Genomic DNA, 7,709 nt, shown 5'->3' with positions numbered 1-7,709 from the left:
ATCACTTAAATCCTGCTGTTTTCCTCTTCTTTGCTCTACCACATCCCTACCTCAGCACTGGCCCCTTTTTACTTTCCTGGTTTCTGCAGTTACTCCAGAATATGTACTTAGATCTAAATATTTGAAGCTTAGGTCTAAATATTTGGAGTCTCTGATAAGAAAACAAGTGACATTTGTCCTGGCTCTCGGTTGCCTCAACAATATGATCTTTTCTAGTTCCATCCATTTGCCTGCAAAGTTCCTCCTTTCAGGTTTTTTAACAGCTAAATAATATTCCATAATGGGCATATGTACCACGTTTCCATTATGTGTTCATCAGTTAAAGGACATTTAGGTTGCCTCCATTTCCTAGCTATTGTGAATAGAGCACCAATGAACATGCTCAATAAAACCACCACAGTAACCAACCACTTTCTGATTGGATCTAAGGCCTGTTCCATGATCTGGAACCCATACTTGGCACTATTAATGGTGCCACGAGCCTGTGACTAAATAGATCATAGGCTCTGCGGGAGAACTACTATGATTCAGCTGCTAAAAGGATGTAGTATTAAAATGATTCCTAATGACGTATTGACATATCCACGGTCAGAAAATCTCTCAGCCCTCATCAGAGAAGCTTCTTCCTGCCGTAGATGGAAATCAGTGTAAACCCTCAACTAGTCAATGTGCAGAGAGTAAGAGGCTGTGGGATGCTCAGGCGTAAACACGATGTCATACCACACCTCTCCCCACAAGGAAAGGGAGAATGGCAAGATCCAGAGGTGGTGGGGAAGTTCCAGGAAACCGTGTTCTCCAGACACAGCAGGGCAACTGCACCTATGAACTCATAGCAGGTGTGACAACATGCAAATGACTGGTACCCACTCAAACTAGACGAAATCTGAGCGTGGAGGAGAAGAGGAAGGAATAAAGTCCCACCACACGCTGAGGAGCTGTTGGCATTGGACAGCTTCTGGGAAGAGGAAGAATCGGTCTTCTTCAACAGGGTGACTTTAACCCCGCCCCAAGGCAGGCCCCGCCACCAAGAGTAGTTGAGCAACACACACAGACAGAGAAGAAACCTCAAAGTTGGGTGGGTAGGGAGGTAAGAATAGATATGAGAGGCACTGGGGAAGGGATATTCAAAAATAAAACCCACAAAAGTTAGTCAGCCTAAACCCATCTCGCATCATTCACATGAATAATGTGAACAAGTGACGCAATTAATGGAAATAATTTTTCAGTGCGAAACGCCTAACTGTCTACTCTGCAGACTATCGTAGAAATAATATTGTTAAAAAAAAATTCTTGAGCTTTCGTTGACAAGGTAAGTGTGTCGTAGTGTTGTTATTGATAAGGAAACATGGAAAACTACCTTGTGAACTCCCAGATGCCAAACAGACAAACACAATGATGCTCCAGTTTTCCCACAAAGGATGTCTATTTTGGTTTCTTTTTAGACATAGAGCAGAGGACAGAGCAACCCCTGTGGTGTTGGACTAGCGGATGGGAAATATTGTATTTCCTAGCTTTGTCCACTCAAAGAACCGGGCACAATGACTTCCCATATTAAAAGTTACCTCACGTTCTAGCCTCTGCCTAAACGCCGGAGTCCAATAGACATGTGCAGGGTCCCTTGAAAAAATAATCCGTTGCAGGGATAAAAGGTGCAAGGCGTACTAGAACATATTTAGTTTCAGAAAATAAGAATGTGGTCAAAAATTGATTGAGGCTTGCCAAAAAGCGCTGGAGCCCAGCAAGATCAATGAGAGCCGGAGACTCAGCGCCCCTGTAAAGTACTCACCTGACATGTGCAAGGCCCTCGGCTGGATCCCCGGCCCCTCAAAACTGTAACATCCTAAGTTTTTAAAATTCATAAACCGATACCTGTCTTTTAGCAAAGGAAAAAGGGAGGCTGGAGCGATGGCTCAGCAGCTAAGAGCGCAGACTTCGCTTAGAGAGGACCTACATTTGGTTACTGACACCCACACTGGGTGGCTGATAATGGCCCTGTAGCTCCAGTCCCAGGGCATCTGTTGCCCCTCCTCTGGCCTCCACAGGGGCACGCACTTTACGAACACGGAACACACATGGGCACCCATGCATACACATAATTAAGAAATGCATTTTTAAAAGAAAAGGAAAGGGGTTCGATGAGTGCGTGCGGACAGAGTGCTAGAAATACAGTAATTAGGGGCTGGGGAGGAGGTGGCTCACTGGGTAAGAACACCGGCTGTGCAGACTTAAAGGCCTAAGTTCAAATCCCTAGACCCCACATAAAAGCCCAGCCAGCCATGCACTCCTGTTACCTCAGTGCTGGGGGTGGGGTGGCAACAGAAAGATGCTGGGGCTTGCTGGCATCCAGCCCAGCTCCAGGGAAGAAGGATCACCAAAGGGAGCTAAAATCACTTAGGAAAGTTGATCTATAAAAGGATAGTTGTGAGACTGGAGAAATGGCTCAGTGAGTAAATATGCTTGTCACACACACATGAGGACCCAAGTTCAAATCTCCAGAAGCCACATAATCCCGGTGCACCCAGGAGAAGACAGGAGAATCTCCAACCGCTCACGGGGCCAGCTGGCCTGGTGTACACAGAAACACACGGTGAAGGTGAAGAGCGACCCCCTAGGCTGTCCTCTGACCTCCACATGCGCTCCATAGCATATGCACAACTGTACTCATTTATCACACACACACACACACACACACACACACACACACACACACAGAGTAAATGAGTATTATAGAATCTGAAATATCATTGCACACAATGTATATAAGTCACAAAGCGCAGTGGACCTCCCAGTGAATCTGGCAGTTGGGGCCCTGATAGGGCCAACCTAACACAGGTACCGGACAATGTGACAACGGACACTTCACGACAGAAGACTGAAAAGTGCCCGCTCTGTGGTGTTCCTGCCCTAACTGCAAAACTCGATCTAATCGCAACGGGGTGTGGAACAAACATTAAGGGACACTCCACAAAATAACTGGCCTGGACTCCAAAAGTGTCAATGTTGTAAGAGGCAGAAATAAGTAAATGAAGGCCTCTTGGTTAAGGAGACGAGAGACGTGTGTGGGGGTTAAATCTCGCGTGAACTCCCGGCCCCTAAAGATGCTGTCGGTGTGGCTGCTGTGTCGCTTGTGTGTCAGTAGGTGGCAGAGAAGGGAGAGGCTGTGTCTACAATCCCCTTTTCCTAATAACCTTCTCTCTCCACTACCTCTGCTCAGGGGGGGGAAGGGAGGAGAAGCGTTTAAGAACCCTAAATAAAGCAGGATGGTTGAAAGATCTAAGTCTGCGCACAGGCCCGGGAGGCAGACCCTTTGACCCCTGCCCCATGCTATAATGCACGGGCAGGGCAAAGCACTCCTGAGACCACCCCTGAGACGACCCCAGGCACTCAGAGACCCGGGCACCACTAAGAGGAGCAAGCAAGCGGTGGAGAAATGGAAGAAAGAGAAACGGAAGGATGTGGGCACAATGAAGAGAGGCAGAGCTGGAGACTCGAAGGTAGTGAGGGACGGCCTGACGTGAGTAAGTACCACATGGGACCATGGTGGGGTCCTGGCCTGTGCTGCCACGGGGAGCCACATCTAAGAGAGAGAGAATCCTGGTTTTTCATGTTTTCCAACAGAATATTTGTATTGATCATTTGGGAATTTCACACATCTTGGAGCACCGCTATCACAACTTTTAAAGACTCTTCGGTGGCTTCCTATCTAGAATATTTCTTTGGGGGGAGGGGGAGGTTGTCTCTCGTTCTCAATGGTGAGTCTGCAGTCACAGACATCACTGCCAAAGAAGCTTCCTTGCCCATAACAGGTATCAACATGGCCTCCAATGGCCGCACGGACCGTGGAGGTCTTTCGAGAAGGCCCAAACTGGAAAATGAACAGTTCTCCATCTCCGGCATCCTGCCATTGCTCAGAGCCAGGGCAATCGCGCAGCTGGGCAGCGCCTGCTGCTGGGCAGAGCCTGTGTGAGCTGCAGGCTGCCTGCCGGCCCTACCCAGCCCTCCTCGGCAACAGCACCTTCTTCGTTCCGCTGCGGCCTCACTCCCAACCTGTCGCCTACGTCTCCAGTTCTGTCACTCTGCTGCGTGTGTGGCTCTGCTCCGCCATCTTCCCTTCCAATGTCAAGAGACCACGTTTTAAAAACATCTTCCCGTAAGACCTGACTTTTTCAGTTGTTCCGCAGACTCCTCCAAGGCCGCCTATCCCCTTAAGAGCCTTTAAAGGTGGGTCTCTCGGGCTCCTCCGAGCTACTCTCGTCTCCATCTTGAATCAACTGCCAGATTCTATTGTTTTAAATATAGTAGGTAACCATAAATTAATTTAATAAGGCAAGGTGAGTACTGAACCACTAAAAATATGCCAGCCCCCCCCAAAAAAAAATGGCTGGAGGAGACCAGAATACACCCAACCAAAACATGACTATTTTAAAATGTTAATTAATGTTAGCATATGTTAATTATGCACGATAGTAGGTTTCAGTATGACCTTTTCGTACAAGTACCTGGTAAATACCAAGCACATTCACCCCTAGCCCTCTCTTGGTTTTGGTGGTGGTGGTGGTCGTGGTAGTTGATTCGTTGGTTTTTCAAGACAAGGTTTCTCTGTGTAGCCCTGGCTGACCTGGAATGTGTTCTGTAGGCTGGCCTTGAACTCACAGAGGAGGTTTGCCTGCCCCTGTCTCCTGAGCGCTGGGATTAAAGGTGTGTGCCACAACAGCCAGGCTTATTTCTAACTTTTTACGGAGCCACATTGGTTTCCATATGGCTGCACCTTCTTGCACTCCCACAAAAACAAATAAGTGTCCCCTTTCCCCACTTGTATCCCAGGATTTATCATTATTTTTTGTTTTGATATTATTTATTTAGCCATTCAGACTAGGGTAAGCTGAAATTTCAAAGTAGTTTTAATTTGCATTTATTTCTCTGACAGCCATTTCTATTTCTCAGTCATTTGTATTTCATCTTTTGAGAACTGTTTAGTTCTGTATCCATTTTTAAATTAGGTTGTTTGTTTTCTTGATGTTCAGGGGGAGGGTTGGTTGGTTGGTTGGTTTTTAGAGACAGGGTTTCTTTGTGTAACTGCCTGTGGTCATGTAACTGTCCTGGACTCGCTTTGTAGACACAGCTAGCCTCGAACTCACAGAGATCCCCCTGCCTCTGCCAGATTACTGGCATGCACCATCGTGCCCAGTAGATGTTCAGGTTTTTAAGTTCTTTGTAATATGTAGATACTAACCCTTTGTTAAATGTATAGCTGATAATGATTTTCCCCCCATTCTTTTGGCTACATCTTCATTTGAATGATGGTGTCTTTTTCTATACAGAAGATTTTAGTTTCATGTGATCACACTTATAAGTTGTTGGTCTTAATGCTCATACTACTGGGGTCCTGTTCAGAAAGTGTCTGCAAGTTGAAGCCTATTTCATACTCTCTCCTCCATCTGATTCAGGGTGCCATGTCTTATCTTGAGGTCCATTTGGAGTTTTATGTGGAAGGAAAGATAGGACCTAGTTCATTCCCTGACATGTAGCTATCCAGTTTGATCAGCACCATTTGTTGAAGATGCTGTCTTTTCTCTAGTGTGTATTGTTGACCTCTTTGTCAAAAATCAAGTGGCTGAATGGGTGTGGATTATATGTAGGTCCTCAGTTCTCTTCCATTGATGATTGTGTCTATTTTTATGCCAGTATCATGCTGGTTTTAATACTATAGCTCTGTAATATAGCTTAAAATCAAGTAAGATGATAGTTCAGACAGCTAGGGTTTGTTGCTTCTTTTGGTTTTTGTTTTTTTTTGTTGTTGTTGTTTAGGGTTCTTTTGGCTCTTCTGAGTCTTTTGTGTTTCCATATCAAATTTGAGATTTTTTTTTCAATTCCTATGAAGAATTGCATTGGAATTTTGAGGGGGGTCTATAATTTTGATAATGAGAGTTATGAGCCTCAGCAGATATGAAAGAATGGGTAAGGTGGAACCCAATTCCTATCTTCCTAAAAGTTCACTAAACAGGTAACACTAGAGAATCTTCACATCTGAGATCTCCATAAAAGTTCAGTGTTGACTTACATGAAAGCCCAAAATTGGGCTCTGAGTTATAGTTCACTATTAAATTTATACTTTAGAATGGACATTATATAGAAAAAAAGTTCTAAAAATATTCTGTTTGTATAATGGGACAAACCTTGTGGTGTGGTTTTCTACTTTCAAAAGTATTTTAATTTTGTCCATTTGTGCTTGAGATGGCAGCTCACTGTTACCCAGTAGGCCTTGAGCTCCCAGCTGTGCCTCAGCCTTCTGTATATCTATACACACTCACACACCACTGTGCTTGGCTTGTCTTTATATGCTGGTGTAATACATAACCGATGCTTAAGTTTATTGTGGTAAAAGACAAATAACGTGAAAAATAACTGTTTTTAAGTGTACAGCACAGGTATATTTTCTTTTACTACTGAAATGTCCTTTAAATAATACTAATAATAATTAAAATATGCCATTGGGGTGGGCGTGGAAGGCTTAAACAAACAACAGTTAAAGCTGCTTGTCTTATTTTGGGGGTCCAAGGTTTATTTTAAACTACTGCTGGGCTGAGAAATTCAGAAATCTAAGCACAGACTACGGCAGGCTGAGATGGAAAGGACTGGAGTTCGAAGAGAGAGGAGGCAAGGAGTGGGCTGCTAAGAATACACGGGTTGGGAGGGGACATAACATGGACTTGTTAAAGAGGTGCTTCTGGGAAAAGTCACTGGAGCTAGGTTTGGGCCTCACTGTTAAATACTCATTGCTGGCAATACTTTACTTATAGTATGATCTCAGTAAATGTATGTGAATTAAGTTAACAAAAGTCTGAGTCATATTCGGAAGAGTAAAACCAGATTTGATATGATAGATTAGAATGTCCTAACAGTGCGCCATGAATAGACTTTCAATGTACTAAGACACTAATAACACTTTGGGAGGGCCAAGGAACCAGCTCCCAGTCATCTCCCTGCCAGGGGTATTCTAGAATTCTTTACAAATCCAACTACCCCTGAATAGATGTGAAGGAGAGGGTGGAGAGCAGCGAGAAGCCACTGGCACCCCTGAGCAGCAAAGCTGTGAGAGAGAGAGACCCTTTTCAGGAAGCCTGTCAGTGTTCATGCCTCTTTTCACCCCCAAATCAGACTGAATTCAACCCCAAAGACGATGGCAGAGAAACCATTGGGATAGTCTTCCCTAGTGTGAGTGGTTTTCTGATTAAACAGGTGCAAAGCAGCTCCTTGGCCCTCCCCGCTGTGCGGGGCAACATCTGGGGAAAAACATCCTGTCCCCAGGCTTCAAAGTTGCACTTTGTAGTCTCGCACAGCTATGAGAAATGAATCTCTGCTTTGTCGAAGCCACAAAGTACACGGTGTTTTATTATAAATGATACAAATAAATGTGGAAACTATTAACTGGGATGTTGTGCAAAGGTAGAGCAAAGTTAAACTCACTGGGCTGAAGTTCCCCAGGGCATGTATTTGTCCATTTCCTCCATTTTTCTTTTGAAAAAAAAAAAAAATTCCTTTGTCTCCCCCCACACAGATTTTAAGGTTTATTTTAATTGTTTGTGTGCATACACGCTTGTATCTGTCTGTGTCCTTGCCTGTGAGCTCAGAAGCCAGAGGCATGAGACCCATAGCGATGGAGTTACAGGCAGTTCTGAGCTTCCTGACTTGAGTGCTGGGAATCTAAC

General features: G+C 44.8%; 1 pseudogene; it reads left to right on the top strand.

The window, feature by feature from the left end:
* Positions 1-3,085: 3,085 nt before the first annotated feature.
* Positions 3,086-3,196, top strand: LOC132649095 (small nucleolar RNA SNORA17; annotated as a pseudogene).
* Positions 3,197-7,709: the final 4,513 nt, after the last annotated feature.

This window comes from Meriones unguiculatus, chromosome 18 (assembly GCF_030254825.1).
Source record: "Meriones unguiculatus strain TT.TT164.6M chromosome 18, Bangor_MerUng_6.1, whole genome shotgun sequence".
NCBI classification, from domain to species: Eukaryota; Metazoa; Chordata; class Mammalia; order Rodentia; family Muridae; genus Meriones; species Meriones unguiculatus.
Note: the sequence above shows the minus strand (reverse complement) of the source record. Positions and strands in the feature narration are given on the sequence as shown.